This window comes from Oncorhynchus mykiss, chromosome 28, assembly GCF_057628025.1.
Source record: "Oncorhynchus mykiss isolate SJ-2025 chromosome 28, ASM5762802v1, whole genome shotgun sequence".
NCBI classification, from domain to species: Eukaryota; Metazoa; Chordata; class Actinopteri; order Salmoniformes; family Salmonidae; genus Oncorhynchus; species Oncorhynchus mykiss.
In genome coordinates, this window is record NC_143049.1 from 8,721,384 (window position 1) to 8,739,979 (window position 18,596).

General features: G+C 43.9%; 1 protein-coding gene across 1 annotated transcript in view; it reads right to left on the reverse strand.

Moving 5' to 3' along the window:
• Window positions 1-14,880, reverse strand: part of LOC110508434 (semaphorin-6B) — a 65,485-nt gene extending 50,605 nt beyond the window's left edge. Inside the window, exon 1 of the mRNA XM_021588953.3 lies at window positions 14,552-14,880. The gene's annotated coding sequence lies outside the window, so the exon portion shown is untranslated. The remainder of the gene's footprint in view (window positions 1-14,551) is intronic.
• Window positions 14,881-18,596: the final 3,716 nt, after the last annotated feature.

Sequence of the window (18,596 nt, forward strand, 5' to 3'; positions counted from 1 at the left end):
ATCCTAGTCATTCATTCAGCTGCAGTAAAGGCTCCTATCTAGGGTGATATACAGTCAGTGCATACTGTAAGCACAGCGTGTGAGTAGAACAATCTTCCAACTCTCTGACACATTTCAACTGGTGCCTTCCTGAACCACAGTGACCTCCCGACCAGGGGTCAAGAAGGCAGTGAATTGTGGGTAGACTGAGGGAGGAAACAGATTTAGGTCTTACCAAAACAATAAATGAACCTCTGTTTCACCCTCTCTCCCTCAAACACACACATATGCAACATATGCGAGCACACACACACGCACACACACACACACACGCGCACACACATAGTCGCCTCCCCTCCCCACCCCCACACAAACCCCACAGCGCAGGGGTGAAACAGTCAAATGTGGGCATCCACAAGCCCATGCATCAATCAACACATTGCTCTCTATAAAACCAACACAGTGAAATAACAGCCGGGCTGACTTACTGCCACACATAAATGAGAAAGATTGTCTGACACTCTCTACACACCCAGACGTTTAAATGTCATTGTTTTTCTTTGATTCCTCAGAGGCTATAGCCTATCCTATACAAACACACACTGAGCTACAGTATTGTGTATGCATTCCGGGTTGGGAGCAGTTTCATTTGAACTCAGTCAATTCTTCATGAAATTCTTTACTTGAGGGAAAATTGTAGCAACATTTATTTTCATTCAATTTCTCGCATTAGAATTGGAATTGTAATGGAGTTGACCCCAACCCTGTACAGTGCTACAACTCCACTCCGGCTCTCTAAATACAGTCCTCACTTTCTGCTGTTTCACACTTGTACCACGACAAGAGATATATTCAATGCTATGGAGAGAACAACTTCTCTTTGTCTGAGATACTAATTGAAGGATATAAGGAGGGATGATGGAAGAAGATGGAGGATGAGAGGAGAAACCTGAAAAGGAAATGAAAGGAAAGGAAAGTACAGAAGAGGAGAGGAAAGGAGAAGACATGAAAGGAAATGAGAGTGGGGGAAAGGGGAGGGGGCTCAAAGCTTGAGGTAGAAAATATCTTGAAGAATTTTAATGAGAATGTGATGGAAGGGTGGATGGAGGGATGCGATAAGAAAGAGAGGGAAGGAGAAAAAGGGGAACAGAGAGGCATAACAGCTCAATATCTGTGCTGTTCCAATCATATCGACCCACCTCACTCTTCCCCCATCCCCCTGTCATGTCCTCCCCTCATTCCTCTCTCCCCCTCTCCTGTGATTTTTCTCTGAATGTAGCTCAATACAGAAACTCTGATAGGTGAGACAGTATGGAACGTTGATAGGAACCTTGGTTTGTTGCTAAGGTGATAAAGTTACAGTTTTTTGATACACGTATATAGCCATGCACACACACACACACACACACATTGTAAACTCTGTAACACCACAGAGCGAAAGCAATTTGAGTGACACCAGATTGTCACAGGTAGTCACATTGACACTAAAGTATGCTGATGATGAATCACACACACACGTACACACGCATGCACACACGCAGACACTGACTCTCTCTCACACACACACACACACAACTCAAATGATGAAGCACCCTCATAAGGCCAGTTTTTGATCTTTGAAATCCCACTCCAGATCTGGGCCAAGGGCAGACTATATCGCACAGCGCTATTGGCTATCGACGATAGGTCTAGGAGAATATATAGACCACTATTGGCTACTGTATATCCCAGCAGGTGATTGGTTATCTATGTGAAAAAGAGGCACCGTTTTTTAGCTGATTCCTTTGAAGTCTGAGCCTGCTTTTATTGAACCCGTTTTTAAATGGGGTGAGAAGGTGAGAGAGAGAGAGAGAGAGAGAGAGAGTGAGAGAGAGTGAGAGAGAGAGAGAGAGAGAGAGAGAGAGAGAGAGAGAAAGAGAGGGAGAGAGAGAGAGAGAGAGAGAGAGAGAGAGAGAGCGAGAGAGAGCGTGAGAGAGAGGGAGGGAGAAAGAGAGGGAGAAAGAGAGGGAGAAAGAGCGAGCGAGAGCGAGAGAGGTGTGTGTTCAGGTATTTGTTCCAAGCCATCCCTCCTGATGGGTGTAATGAAGTGACAGTGACACCTGACTGGCTCAATGACTCTCTTGAGGGCCAACTGCATTCATTGTCAAAATAAATAAATCATTAAACTGTAGATGGCGAGAGTAGAAGAGAGTAGTATCAAGAGTAGAATCACATACACCACTGACTCTCATCTTGAAAAGGATTGTCAAGACCAAAGCATGTGAACGGGAGTCTTTTTTTCATCCAACTCTTCAGTCTGATAAATACCACTTTAGATTTGCAGGTGATCATGCCTTTATTAGCACCCCCTAACCAAAATCAATACTCATTGCATTTGCATTTCAAATGCAGAAACAGAGAAACAGCATTTTAATGGATCCCCTGGTAGATTCAGTACATACCACTTGAACTGCAGTGGAGGACTTGGTCATTCTAATGCATGAGAAATACAGAATTGTCAATATCAAGGCCCATAGCATTCTTTATACACACTTTCTAATCAGGTCGTGAGCTACACAATTACTGTGAGAAGGTAATTATTTTCTGCTACTGCGCTATCGAGGACAACTCTCGCTGCTCCGGACAACCAGGTGCTTTCATTCTCCGAAGCTGATGTGAGGAAAACTCTCAAAAGAGTGAATACTCACAAAGCCGCTGGCCCAGATGGCTTCCCTGGCCGCGTCCTCGGAAATGTGCTGACCTGGTGGTGGGCGTCTTTTCGGATATCTTCAACCTGTCCCTGTCCCAGGCTGTAGTCTCCACCTGCTTCAAGGAAACCACCATTGTCCCAGTGCCCAAGAAAAACGAAGTGACATGCCCAAATGACTATCGGCCCTTTGTACTCACCCCGGTCATCACGCCAACAGATCCACGGCCGATCCATCTGGACAAGAGGAGCACCTACAGTATGTGCGAATGCTGTTCATTGACTACAGTTTAGCATAGGATTCGCAACAACACCTCCTCCACACGGACTCTTAGCACAGGGCCCCCCCCCAGGAGTGTATCATCAGCTCTTTACTGTACTCCCTGTCAACCTACAACTGCGTGGCTTTGAACAACACCAACTGCATCAGCAAGTTTGCTGACGATGCCAGGCCTGATAACCAACAACGACGAGTCAGTCTACAGGAAAGAGGCAAGTGAACTGGTGCCAGGACAATAACTTCTCCCTCAACTTCAGCAAAACAAAGGAGTCGATTTTTGACTTCAGGGGGCAGAGGAGGGAACATACCCCAATCCACATCAACAGGACTGCAGTAGAGAGTCTTCCGTTTTAAGTTCCTCAGCGTCCACATCACCCATGACTTGATATGGACCAGCAACACCACCACTCTTGTCAAGAGTGTGCAACAGTGCCTCTACTTCCTAAGGCAACTGAGGCAATTTGACATGCCACACGGGGGTCCTTTCCAAAATACTACCGTTGCACCATCGAGAGCGTCCTGACCGGTTGCATCACAGCCTGGTACGGGAAATACTCCATCTACGACCGCAAGGCCCTCCAATGGGTGGTGAAGACGGCCCAGTATATCCTTGGGACCGTACTCCTACCCATCACGGACATACACTGTAAATATTGGACTGTAAATTGTGGCTTCCTGTATTATACATATGCTAAAATGTTCATTCTATCCTACTGAGCCATTTACTGTATGTGTGTATTTGTATCTTTTATTATCTCTTATTGTTGTTGCATTGTCGAGAAGGAACCTGCAAGTAACCGTTTAGTTGGACGCTGTATGTGTATCCTATGACTAATAAAACTTGAAACTTGAAAATGTGTTTCCTTTGGATCCGTATTATTCCAATACGGTGTGGTGCGTGTTCTATTAGTGTCAAATGTGTCCTTGTGTTTGGGTCTGGGAACGGAGTGATGAGGAGGACTTTATCACTGTTCTCCTGCATCTCTCTCTCTCTCTCTCTACTGCAGCCACTCTTCCCTGTGCCCTGTGTTACCATAGCAACCGATAGCAATTGGAAATGAATCTAACTTGCCGAATAACTGCAATCACTGCACCAATTCAATTGAACTTACTCTCTCAAAAAGGAAAACATGACTATAATCCTGAATGGAGATGAGTAAATAAAAGTTAGCTGATGAGAAATAACCTGTTTACAATCTGATAAATTGTGCCATTTTAAATCCACTTTAAAAACACAGCCACAGATGAGTCCACTAATGAGTTTGATATTCACACTTCTACCAGCAAAGGAAGTGGATATGAATACATTACTGCCTAGCTCGTTTACGGATGACCAATAATTATGGCTCTGATTCCGCTCCTAGCCTGCCATTCTAAATGAGGTGTTCCATTGTGCTGTGGTCTAAGTGTTCCGTAGCATTATCTAGATTGTAGTGGACACTGAGCAGTTCTCTCAAATCACAGGCTTTTAGGGAACACAACATGTTCCAACTCTATACAACGTCAGTGTCATGTCAGGTTGACTGAGAGAGATGGAAAGATTTACAGGAGGCAAACAATCACCCGACACTATTTATTTCCGAAATGGTAATTTATTTATTTATTTCTCTTTCTTTCTTTCTTTCTTTCTTTCTTTCTTTCTTTCTTTCTTTCTTTCTTTCTTTCTTTCTTTCTTTCTTTCTACTCTCTCTCTCTCCCTCTCTTTCATCACACTCTTCCTTCAAGAGCCCATATGCAGGTTAAAATCCCTGAATAAAGTAGTGCGGCCTGAGGCGATGGGGGATAAACTGGGATAACTGGGTCACCTTCACCATCAAAATGTCTACAGTACACTACATTTACTGGTTACATTAATGGACTGACACTGACAGTGATAACGGTGGAGTGTTACGGCATAGGTAATGGAGGTAGATGGCAAAAGGGCAGGCAAATTAGTTATGAATGGACGCAGACAAACACACACACACTGACACACACACTAACACACAAGCATAGAAATCAATGAGATAAGGTCTTTATCTAATCAAGGAGCGTGTGTTATTGGATACTACAGCCTTCCCTTAAGTGTAACTGTCTGGGGGCCAATCCCAGTTAAGGGAATATGGCGTTTTGTCTGTTAAATATCCTAATGCACTTTTCAATCTGCAGAGTAATTTATATGCTAATGCCCAGGTTATGTCTGCATTAGATTCCCTGGCAGAGTGCTGAACGTTATCATGAAGAGGGATGGAGGGAGGAAGGGATAGAGAGAGTGAAAAAGAGAAGAAAGAGAGAGAGAATTTCCCCCTGGGTCTATTATGCCAGTATGTAATTATAAAGAAGCTGGTCAGACCTGGAGAGTAGCCACAGCCAGAGAGCACCTCTCTCCCCCTCTATCCCTCTCTCACAGGTCCCACTCTCTGGAGGTCCAGTGTTGGGTGAACATGTCTACATGCAACTGGTCTGAAAACTGTAAAATATAGAATTAATCAAACTATTCAACATCTCTGAAAAAAAAACGTTTTGGTAAGTAAAAAAAATGGTGTAGTTTTAAGAGTTACTGTCTTTTAGGGACAGCTGATCTAAAAACAGTTATAAGGAGAGTTGATCATTGAGGAGCCCTAGGAGTGGTCAGACAGCCTATCCTAGGTCAGTTATTAAGGAAAGTTGAGCAGAAAAGTGCCCTATAGGAGTGGTTAGACAGCTGATCCAGCTGATAAAGGGGCAGAAGAGGTCACACAGCCGAGATCTCTGTTCTTATTAACATAATACCTTAGCTTCTAATTGCCTTTTTTGCATATTCATCCTCAACTTGGACCGGTCTCATGCTCTCTCTCTCTCTCCCTCCCTGATTCAGAGGGTTTGGATTAAATGCGGAAGACATATTTCTGTTGAATGCATTCAGTTCTCTCGCTCTGCATCTTTCTCTCTCTCTCTCTCTCTCTCTCTCCCTCCCGACCTCCCTGCAATCCCCCCCGCACCCTCTCTCAGACAGTACATGTTATTCTGGTCTAACTAATGGGGAGTGTTTAGCAGTACCCTTGGCTTGTCTTTGAGTCCTGAGTGAAATATCTCCCCAAGCAACAGAAAGCCGCAGCCCAAACACACACACACAGGGAGACACACACGCACACACACACACACACACACACACACACACACACACACACACACACACACACACACACACACACACACACACACACACACACACACACACACACACACACACACACACACACACACAGGCAGACACGCACGCATGAATACACACACACCCACATAGGCAAACACCCATTTACACATGCACACCGAACACATGCATATGTTCGACTGCATCGCACACACATTTTATAACATGGAGCTGGGTCTGCAGCAGATGTATGAGTTTATTTATAGTGCCGTACTAGGCTACAGCCAGATTAGACACACACACACACACACTGTGCTGAGCTGCAGCAAGGGCAAACGTCAGCTACTACACAGAGCTCAACTGCAGCAAGCCCATATGCATTCACAGCACAACACTGGGATGTCGAGCACATAGAGCAGGGGTCATCAACTAGATTTAGTCGTGGGATGATTTTTTTTTCAGGTCAGGTGGCCGGAACATAATTACAAAGAATTTGTATACCGAAACGTGACCGGAAGAAGCCCAAACAGATATAACAGTTGACTAAAACATACCGTTTCAAACCTTGCTTACATTCTTATTCGATCGCATACACTGAGCATACGAAACATTCAGAACACCTGCTCTTTCCATGACATAGACTGACCAGGTGAATACAGCTGAAAGCTACGATCCCTTCCACATCAATCAGTGTAGAAGAAGGGGAGGAGAGGAGGTTTTTAAGCTTTGGGACAATTGAGACATGGATTGTGTATGTGTGCCATTCAGAGGGTGAATGGGCAAGACAAAAGATTTAAGTGCCTTAGAATGGGGTATGGTAGTAGCTGCCAGGTGCACCGGTTTGAGTGTGTCAAGAACTGCAACACTGCTGGGTTTTTCACACATCAACAGTTTCCTGTGTGTGTCAAGAATGGTCCACCACCCAATGGACATCCAGCCAACTTGACACAACTGTGGGAAGTATTGGTGTCAACATGGGCCAGCATCCCTGTGGAACGCTTTTGACACCTTGTAGCTCAACGGTAACTTAAAGGGTCCTAATGGTTGGTATACTTAGCGTGTGTATCTCTCTATTACGTGTGGGAATACTTTAAAACAGATTTTAAAAATGTAAATCACTTGAAGATAATTTGCCGGTGTTTTTGTCTTTCATTGTCAGTGCATACAGTGCATTCATTAAAGTATTCACCTATTGACCTTTTCCACGTTAAAGCCTTATTCTAAATTGAATTAAATATTTTTTTTCTTCAATCTACATCCAATACCTCATAAAGACAAAGCAAAAACAGGTTTTTAGACATTTTTGCTAAATGTTTTTTTTTTAAATATACAAAAAAATGTAACATCACATTTACATAAGATCAGTACTTTGCTGAAGCACCTTTGGCAGTGATTACAGCCTTGAGTCTTCTTGGGTGTGATGCTACTTGCTTGGCACACTTGTATTTGGGGAGTTTCTCCCATTCTTCTCTGCAGATCCTCTCAAGCACTGTCAGGTTGGATGGGGAGCGTCGCTGCACAGCTATTTTCAGGTCTCTCCAGAGATGTTCGATCAGGTTCAAGTCCGGGCTCTGGCTTGGCAACTCAAGAATATTCAGAGACTTGTACCGAAGCCACTCCTGCATTGTCTTGGCTGCGTGCTTAGGGTCATTGTCCTGTTGAAAGGTGAACCTTAGCCCCAGTCTGACGTCCTGAGAGCACTGGAGCAGGTTTTCATCAAGGATCTCTCTGTACTTTGCTCCGTTCATCTTTTCATCGACCCTGACTAGTCTCCCTGACTAGTCTCCCAGTCCCTGCCGCTGAAAAACATCCCCACAGCATGATGCTGCCACCACCATGCTTCACAGTAGGGATGGTGCCAGGTTTCCTCCAGGCGTGACGCTTGGCATTCAGGCCAAAGAGTTCAATCTTGGTTTCATCAGACCAGACAACCTTGTTTCTCAAGGTCCTTTAGGTGCCTTTTGGCAAACTCCAAGCGGGCTGTCATGGGCCTTTTACTGAGGAGCGACTGCTGTCTGGGCACTCTACGATAAAGACCTGATTGGTGGAGTGCTACAGAGATGGTTGTCCTTCTGGAAAGTTCTCCCATATCCCCAGTGGAACTCTGGAGCTTTGTCAGAGTGACCATCGGGTTCTTGGTCACCTCCTTGACCAAGGCCTTTCTCCTCTGATTGTTCAGTTTGGCCGGACGGCCAGCTCTAGGAAGATCTTGCTGGTTCCAAACTCCTTCCATTAAATAATGATAGCCAGCCACTGTGTTCTTGGGGACATTCAATTTTTTGGTACCCTTCCCCAGATCTGTGTCTCGACCCAATCCTGTCTCGGAGCTCTACGGACAATTCCTTCAACCTCATGGCTTGCTTTTTGCGCTGACATGCACTGTCAACTGTGGGACCTTATATAGACATTTCCAAATCATGTCCAGTCAATTGAATTTACCACAGATGGACTCCAATCAAGTTGTAGAAACATCTCAAAGATGATAAATGGAAACAGGATGCACCTGAGCTCAATTTAGAGTCTCATAGCAAAGGGTCTGAATATTTATGTAAATAAGGCATTTCTGTTTTTAAGTTTTTATACATTTGCAAACATTTCGAAAAACCTGTTTTCACTTTGTAATTATGGGGTATTGTGTGTAGATTGATGAGGAGAAAAAAAATATTTAAACCATTAGAATAATGCTATAACATAACAAAATGTGGAAATAGGGAAGGGGTCTGAATACTTTCCGAATGCACTGTAAATAAATCCCCCACAGGCCACCAGTTGGGGAAACCTAACATAAGGTATGCAGAATACGCAGACACACGATAAACACATAATCACAAGAAAGTGTACATGTGCAGACAGGCACACACAAACACACTCCCTGAGCACCTATACCTATACAGTATAGAACATGCCATGCCCTGTGTTTGATTGCTTGTAATTAAGATACATATAGTCTTTGCCATAGCAGAGCAGAGATGATTGCTGTACACTATGACCATATGGGGTCTGTACAGGTATTGCATGTGCACCAGGCTACATGTGTGTAAAGACACACTCAAAGCATGTACATACACACACACAAACAGTTGAACATGTGCACACACTTATGCATGCATGTGAGCACACACACACACACACACACACACACACACACACCCCCCCCCCCCTCTCCACTGAACGTGCTCTCTTCCTCTCTCTCAGGTATAATTGTGTTGCTGCTCTACTCCTTTGCGTCTCTCTCAATTTTGACTCTCCCCTGATGAAAATTCATAATTAAGAGAGAACCTTGGCATCTGAAACTGGAGGAGAGAGGGAGGAGGAGACAGGTGGAGAGAGGGAGGAGGAGGGTGGAGGCGAGAGGGAGGAGGAGAGAGAGAGGAGGAGAGAGGTAGGAAGAGAGAGGTGGAGAGGGAGATTATCTCCAGCAAAAAACACAATCAGAATATAACCAGAATCTCCAGAAGTCAAGACAAAAGACTCTACTGTGCCTCTGTCTGCCAACAAAATCCTCATCCAGCTTTTTATTTTGGCTACGATGCCTTTTAAATGGCTTTCTTTGGCTTACAGGCTCTGTGATCTCTTTCTCTTGGACGGGTAAAGCAGCAAATGCTTCAACAAAAAGAGTGTACTTCCAGGAAACTCCCAGCTACTCTACATAAGACGTAAGAAGTCAAGGGGAGCAGACAAACTAGGATTTTGAAAAGCTTGTTTGAGTCAGTGTGAGGCACACAAAGTGACCAGCCACAGCCACACCTCCAATAGGACCTGACTGTCACTCATCAATGGGTTTAGACACACCATTTGTTGAAAAAGTGCCCTAGATTGATTCTAATCAGAATCTCATCCTGAGAGGATAACGATCTCCCAGAAACTCTAGTTAATATGGCAACATGTGGGAAACATGAAAGGGTTCACCATCAAATACCCACAAGACACATGTTCCGTACACACACACATGCTCACACGCACACACCCACCCGCCCTAAACCTAGGTCCCTGGTTCGCTTTAATACGAGTGTAGCAAAGGCTTCGCTACACTCGGGTTATCCAGGGCTAAGGGATCTGAGAGGCACGTGTTGCAGAAGTGAACACACATGTTAGCATCACTCGAACGGTTGTGTGAGACCTCGCGCTGGGCAACAGACTCTCTTTATAATGAGCAGAGCTCAGGGGAGACATTGTGGATGAAAGAAGAGCATACAACTTAAAACATAAATACTCAAATATGTTCCTAATGTGTAATAAATCACTGCACAGGGCCTTTTATCCAAAGCAATATATATATGGGTGGATGGGTGGAATCTGATTCTTGCATGGGTCACGTATAGATGAACACCGGAGCAAGCAACCTAAATGGAACTGGGCCACATAGTGGGTTTTTTCCCCCGGTGTGAGCTGGTTTGTTTTTGGTACCTCCTCTCCTCACAACAAGATCTACATTCTGATGGGAAGTACAATGGCCTTGCCTCCGGGAGCCCAGCACCTCTGCCCTCTTTATGCTGAAGAATGGCTCCCTGACGACCTTGCTCCCAGGACCCCAGCTGGTATAGGTCACCGAGCAGATGCCTGCACAGCCAGGCCCCTCTGATCCTATAGACCCTGGGGTATACAGAGGCTTCACAGGGTTGCTTTGAGAGTGTTGATGTAGTGCTGAGGAAGTAAAAGACTGGACTGTCTGGGCGGTTAGGAGGACTTCGGGACACACTCCATACTGGTCCATCGAACAGAAGAACATCAGCATGCACCATATAAGTTATGGGGCCTCAGTAGCCGACATATCCTTTTTGTGTCACATCTGGATATTTCAAACCTGGATCATAAATTCTGATTAACACCTGCACTGCCACATAGTACTATAGGGTTGGGGAAGCTCTAGGAGCTAACACGAGCCTTCAGGTCTCAGGGAAAGCTACTCGTCATGCACGACTGGTTCACTGGCCAACCTCTGTTACTCGTGTATTGAACTAGAGCAAACTGAATGTGTGAGAAATCCTCACCTACTCTAGTAGGAAATGGAGGTACTGGACAATAAAAAAGTGCAATTTTATTATTCATGTTTAAATAATGAAGCAGTTTAAATAATTAAGCAGCACTTTTTTACTCAACCTCCATTTTCCTCCCAAATAGGCATTTAGGAAGAATAACAGAGGCAAATGGTGTTTACTCATTTTACAGCTAAAAGGCAAACAGCATTTCTCACACTCTGCAGTTTTGAAACCAATCAATCAATGTTTACCAGTGTAAAAGAAGCATTGCTGTGGGAAGATGTTTAGGGCTGGGGGTGATGCATTTGCCCAATTTTTTTATCCCTGCGCAGCTGGCGGCTATGTCTGTTTTAATTTTTTTTATTTCAGAAGTAAACAAGAACAAATAGTTTGCAATTGCCATCTTGTTCATAGAGGAACAAGAATGAAGAGTCTACAGGTCTGTTACCAAGACTTGCTTAGTACATGGACCGGTTGGGCGCCGGCTAAAGAGCGCCTAAGGGAAACACTGGCTGCACATGTTGTTCCTCTAGTGGGGTGAGCACCTGCTCACAGGGCTGCTGTGTGGCTGCCTGTGTCCAAAGCAGGGAAAACAGGGAAACCATTCACACTCCCTTAGACTGCATGCCTCCCCCTCTCTCTTTTTTCATACTCTGTCTCTCCATCTCTATCTCTCGATTCTTTCTACTTTCTGTCTCTCTCTCCTCCTTGCTCTTACCCTTTTCTCTCCCTCCCTTTTCTCTCTCAGCCCCTCTCTCCCCATTTATCTCTCTGCACTTCTCTCCATGTCCCTTTACTCCCCCCCTCTCTCGCCTCCCCCTCTCCTCCCCCTCTCTACGACCAGAATTGGCCTATACATGCTGGTCTTTATATAATGCATGGCTAGATTCGTAGAGGTGTACCTCCTAGGACCAAGCGATGCTCAAAGTTGTCGTTCGCCATGTTGAATCCACACTGAGTTTCGGGCTGAATCGGGAAGAACCAATCACCGACGTAGGGGCGTAGACTTCGGCTACCGAACTTCGGCTTGCCTCTAGATAAAATGTTGTGTGCACGAATAGCCGAAAAAAACTTTGCCAAAGACCAAAACGCACAAAAGCATCCCAAAATGTCGGCATAATATATGCACAATCTGTTCGGATGCCTTTAAAGTCCTCTACTGGAACTCGCTGGCCTTGAACATAAAGTGGGAAGTTGAAAACAATAAATAATACATAACGGCTAAATCAATCTGCCAGCACCAGAAAGTCCAACAGTAAGTGAGCAGTGTTGGGTTCTTAAGGAAGCCGCAGTGGGCTGTAAGTCTGATGGACACAAACATTGAGAGAGTGGGTGGTTTGTTGGCAGCCCAGGCTTTAGTGTACAGTATATTCAGCCTGCCTGCCTGTGGGATTTAGCCCAAATAAGCTCCCTGATGTTGATCCCTCTTCTCTGAAGCCTCCCTTTGGTCATACTACTTGGCCCTTCTAGAAAGGACATAAATACAACTGTATCTTGTCATAAATGTGATTATAGACACTAAACCTTAACCCTAATAAAGACCACAGAGCTCATCCTATTGTCCATTCAATGTCCCTTCAAGCATGGCCATCTGGTGTCTACTCCTCCTTCTCCTTCACACTTCCAGCTCTATATGGGAATGCTCTGACCCTGCTAACTTCCCTTAGAGACATCAGTATCACCTCCCACTCACAGTCAGAGATATAGAGTTCAGCAAACCCTGTCACCTCATCTCAAGTTCCAAAGCCATTACATTCCAGCAAGTGTACACAATAAAATACACAGTAGAATGTCATGTTTCACAAGTCTTACAAGTGTTGGAAAGCACATTGGGTGTGGATACGGTGGGAACATGTGGGTCTGAGCAAGTGTGATGTCAATGATGTTTGTGGAAATGTGCTGTATGTATGTGAATGTTAAGTTGCTTATTGTTTTTGCCTATGTGTGTTGGGTTTTCTTTTGCTGTCAAGGAAAAGCAGCAAGAGTAGGTGAAATAAAATAGATATTTTTAAAGAATGTCATGTTTGCTGCACTCTATATGCATGGCTCTCCTCCGGCTCCCATCGAAAACCCTATGGACCAATAGCAGGCAATCCAGAGGCCATTTGGAATGAACAGGGTAACAACAGGGGGCGGCAGTCTGGGCATACTTATTTTACTACCGATAAAATGAGTCTAGTTAAAAGTACAGGCCAGTGTTTTACATTATACTACACTTAGACCATAAACCATGGAACTACCGTAATTCCATCACTGAAAGAATAATGAGCCAATCAATGGAGTGACAGAAGTCAAATCACCATGTCTGACCTTTGGTCTAAATCACTGAAAACCTTGAGAAAACAGAATTATTCAATGTCACGCTTTCATGCCAATTACTTACCCTCGGGTCATTCCCCAGGTTCAGAGTCACACTGTACAAGAATGACCCAAGGAATTAAACAAAACTAACATTATGTGCCTCATGCATAGCGGTGAATAAGAGCTGCGGTTCCTTATAGGATCAGTGTGCCTATGTAGACTAGTTGTCATCATGATTAAACTAATCATCTTCACTATATTGTCATCCTTATGATCAGAATTCTTAATGTGGTTGCATGTTGACATTGAAAGCAGTTCTACACATTTTTGATCATATACCAATAGGCCCACATCCAACTACTGGACGACATCAAGTGATGCAAACCATGACAAAATCATACAAATCAATGAATACATCATGAAAACAATGATACATTGAATAACACAAAGAACACAGGGCCCAGACAGTAGCAACCCCAGGAGACAGATACGTCAAATGAAGATGCCACACGAGTATTTTGTCATTATCAGTAACCCAAAGCATTCAATGGCAGGCAGCTAATTAAACACACATGCGTGTATTCAAAGCATGCACATCCAAAACCAGCAACATAAGGTGCGGCCGCGACAAAAACGCTTCTACGGTCGAACGCAATACCTGTTCACCATCGTCGCCATACCTCTTAGCTCACTCACCACTGACCGACAGGTATGCGGGCTATGTCTGGCTGGGTACCAGCCGTCTTCTCGTAACCTATACAGACCGGGTTTTCTACAACTCTCAAATCAACACAAAGGGTGAAGCACAGCACCGAGCTCTCTCTGGGGGTCTTGAATCACAATACCTTGTTGAGAACCGCTATCCCCGCAGCTAGCCTAACATCAAGCCCCTCCATCAAGCCTCTCCATCGCACCTGTCTCTTCGTCGAGTGGCTTCTACGCGTAACCGTGGCATCTCCGTTATATTTCAGAGAATGCGCCCAGACCAGTCCGGACCTTTCCAATAAACCTTTCCCGGTTGAAAGCGAAATACGGTACATGCAGGTGCAGTGGTTTCTATAGTCTACATTCCAATGCCTTGGCAGAAAATGTGAATATTTTGCGTGCACCCCTGCAAATCATCAAATTAAAGTAGAATCGGTGTAGAGGGGTAAGCAAGCATCACCATCAAATGACTAGAAAGCTTAGGCTACATGTGCAGGCAAAATACTCACCAGTCTTTCGATTCAGTCTTAATTCATTCACACAGTTGTGCAGTCTTTCCAGCACTGTCAGCCCGAGAGAGACAACGGCTCTCCTCCCTGATTTGAGTCGGCACTGGTCAAGCTCTTATCACAAGCTGTATTGCATATATATATATTCATAGACAATACTTGGTTCAGGAAGAACACCAACGCAGAATGTCTCCATAGCCAATAATACATCAAAATACCAAACCAAGACCGAGACAGAAATATTCACGGCCCATTGCAAAATGACACAGCACCCCACAGTGCATGAATGGGGACGTTCTTCCTTTCTTACTTGCTCACGCTCTCTCTCTCTCTCTCTCTCTCTCTCTCTCACACACACACACACACAATTCAATTCAATTCAAGTGGCTTTATTGGCATGGGAAACATATGTTTACATTGCCATAGCAAGTGGAGTATATAATATACAAAAATGAAATAAACAATAAAAACGAACAGTAAACATGACACTCACAGAAGTTCCAAAATAATTAAGACATTACAAATGACATATCATGTACAGTGGGGAGAACAAGTATTTGATATACTGCCGATTTTGCAGGGTTTCCTACTTACAAAGCATGTAGAGGTCTGTCATTTTTTATCATAGGTACACTTCAACTGTGAGAGACGGAATCTAAAACAAAAATCCAGAAAATCACATTGTATGATTTTTAAGTAATTAATTTTAATTTTATTGCATGACATAAGTATTTGATACATCAGAAAAACAGAACTTAATATTTGGTACAGAAACCTTTGTTTGCAATTACAGAGATCATACGTTTCCTGTAGTTCTTGACCAGGTTTGCACACACTGCAGCAGGGATTTTGGCCCACTCCTTCTCCAGATCCTTCAGGTTTCGGGGCTGTCGCTGGGCAATACGGATTTTCAGCTCCCTCCAAAGATTTTCTATTGGGTTCAGGTCTGGAGACTGGCTAGGCCACTCCAGGACCTAGAGATGCTTCTTACGGAGCCACTCCTTAGTTGCCCTGGCTGTGTGTTTCGGGTCGTTGTCATGCTGGAAGACCCAGCCACAACCCATCTTCAATGCTCTTACTGAGGGAAAGAGGTTGTTGGCCAAGATCTCGCGATACATGGCCCCATACATCCTCCCCTCAATACGGTGCAGTCGTCCTGTCCCCTTTGCAGAAAAGCATCCCCAAAGAATGATGCTTCCACCTCCATGCTTCACGGTTGGGATGGTGTTCTTGGGGTTGTACTCATCCTTCTTCTTCCTCCAAACACGGCGAGTGGAGTTTAGACCAAAAAGCTCTATTTTTGTCTCATCAGACCACACGATCTTCTCCCATTCCTCCTTTGGATCATACAGATGGTCATTGGCAAACTTCAGACGGGCCTGGACATGCGCTGGCTTGAGCAGGGGGACCTTGCGTGTGCTGCAGGATTTTAATCCATCCGTGCAGTTAATACAGGTAATGAGTGGAAAACAGGAGGGTTCTTAAAGAAAAACTAACAGGTCTGTGAGAGCCAGAATTCTTACTGGTTGGTAGGTGATCAAATACTTATGTCATGCAATAAAATGCAAATAAATTACTTAAAAATCATACAATGTGATTTTCTGGATTTTTGTTTTAGATTCCGTTTCTCACAGTTGAAGTATACCTATGATAAAAATTACAGACCTCTACATGCTTTGTAAGTAGGAAAACCTGCAAAATCGGCAGTGTATCAAATACTTGTTCTCCCCACTGTATACAGTGCCTTGCGAAAGTATTCGGCCCCCTTGAACTTTGCGACCTTTTGCCACATTTCAGGCTTCAAACATAAAGATATAAAACTGTATTTTTTTGTGAAGAATCAACAACAAGTGGGACACAATCATGAAGTGGAACGACATTTATTGGATATTTCAAACTTTTTTAACAAATCAAAACTGAAAAATTGGGAGTGCAAAATTATTCAGCCCCTTTACTTTCAGTGCAGCAAACTCTCTCCAGAAGTTCAGTGAGGATCTCTGAATGATCCAATGTTGACCTAAATGACTAATGATGATAAATACAATCCACCTGTGTGTAATAAAGTCTCCGTATAAATGCACCTGCACTGTGATAGTCTCAGAGGTCCGTTAAAAGCGCAGAGAGCATCATGAAGAACAAGGAACACACCAGGCAGGTCCGAGATACTGTTGTGAAGAAGTTTAAAGCCGGATTTGGATACAAAAAGATTTCCCAAGCTTTAAACATCCCAAGGAGCACTGTGCAAGCGATAATATTGAAATGGAAGGAGTATCAGACCACTGCAAATCTACCAAGACCTGGCCGTCCCTCTAAACTTTCAGCTCATACAAGGAGAAGACTGATCAGAGATGCAGCCAAGAGGCCCATGATCACTCTGGATGAACTGCAGAGATCTACAGCTGAGGTGGGAGACTCTGTCCATAGGACAACAATCAGTCGTATATTGCACAAATCTGGCCTTTATGGAAGAGTGGCAAGAAGAAAGTCATTTCTTAAAGATATCCATAAAAAGTGTTGTTTAAAGTTTGCCACAAGCCACCTGGGAGACACACCAAACATGTGGAAGAAGGTGCTCTGGTTAGATGAAACCAAAATTTAACTTTTTGGCAACAATGCAAAACGTTATGTTTGGGGTGAAAGCAACACAGCTCATCCCTCTGAACACACCATCCCCACTGTCAAACATGGTGGTGGCAGCATCATGGTTTGGGCCTGCTTTTCTTCAGCAGGGACAGGGAAGATGGTTAAAATTGATGGGAAGATGGATGGAGCCAAATACAGGACCATTCTGGAAGAAAACCTGATGGAGTCTGCAAAAGACCTGAGACTGCGACGGAGATTTGTCTTCCAACAAGACAATGATCCAAAACATAAAGCAAAATCTACAATGGAATGGTTCAAAAATAAACATATCCAGGTGTTAGAATGGCCAAGTCAAAGTCCAGACTTGAATCCAATCGAGAATCTGTGGAAAGAACTGAAAACTGCTGTTCACAAATGCTCTCCATCCAACCTCACTGAGCTCAAACTGTTTTGCAAGGAGGAATGGGCAAAAATGTCAGTCTCTCGATGTGCAAAACTGATAGAGACATACCCCAAGCGACTTACAGCTGTAATCGCAGCAAAAGGTGGCGCTACAAAGTATTAACTTAAGGGGGCTGAATAATTTTGCACGCCCAATTTTTCAGTTTTTGATTTGTTAAAAAAGTTTGAAATATCCAATAAATGTCGTTCCACTTCATGATTGTGTCCCACTTGTTGTTGATTCTTCACAAAAAAATACAGTTTTATATCTTTATGTTTGAAGCCTGAAATGTGGCAAAAGGTCGCAAAGTTCAAGGGGGCCGAATACTTTCGACAGGCACTGTATATACAGTGTTGTAAGGATGTACAAATGGTTAAAGTACAAAAGGGAAAATAAATAAAATCGGGTTTGTTTTCAAATTCTTTGTGGATCTGTGTAATCTGAGGGAAATATGTGCCTCTAATATGGTCATACATTGGGCAGGAGGTTAGGAAGTGCAACTCAGTTTCCACCTCATTTTGTGGGCAGTGTGCACATAGCCTGTCTTCTCTTGAGAGCCAGGTCTGCCTACGGTGGCCTTTCTCAATAGCATGGCTATGCTCACTGAGTCTGTACATAGTCAACGCTTTCCTTAAGTTTGGGTCAGTCACAGTGGTCAGGTATTCTGACACTATGTACTCTCTGTTTAGGGCCAAATAGCATTCTAGTTTGCTGTTTTTTTTGTTAAATCTTTCCACTGTGTCAAGTAGGTATTTAGTTTTCTCATGATTTGGTTGGATCTAATTTTGTTGCTGTCCTGGGGCTCTGTGGGGTGTGTTTATGTTTGTGAACAGAGCCCCAGGACCAGCTTACTTAGGGGACTCTTCTCCAGGTTCATCTCTCTGTAGGTGATGGCTTTGTTATGGAAGGTTTGGGAATCACTTCCTTTTAGGTGGTTGTAGACTTTTAACAGTTATTTTCTGGATTTTGTTAATTAGCGGGTATGGGCCTAATTCTGCTCTGCATGCATTATTTGGTGTT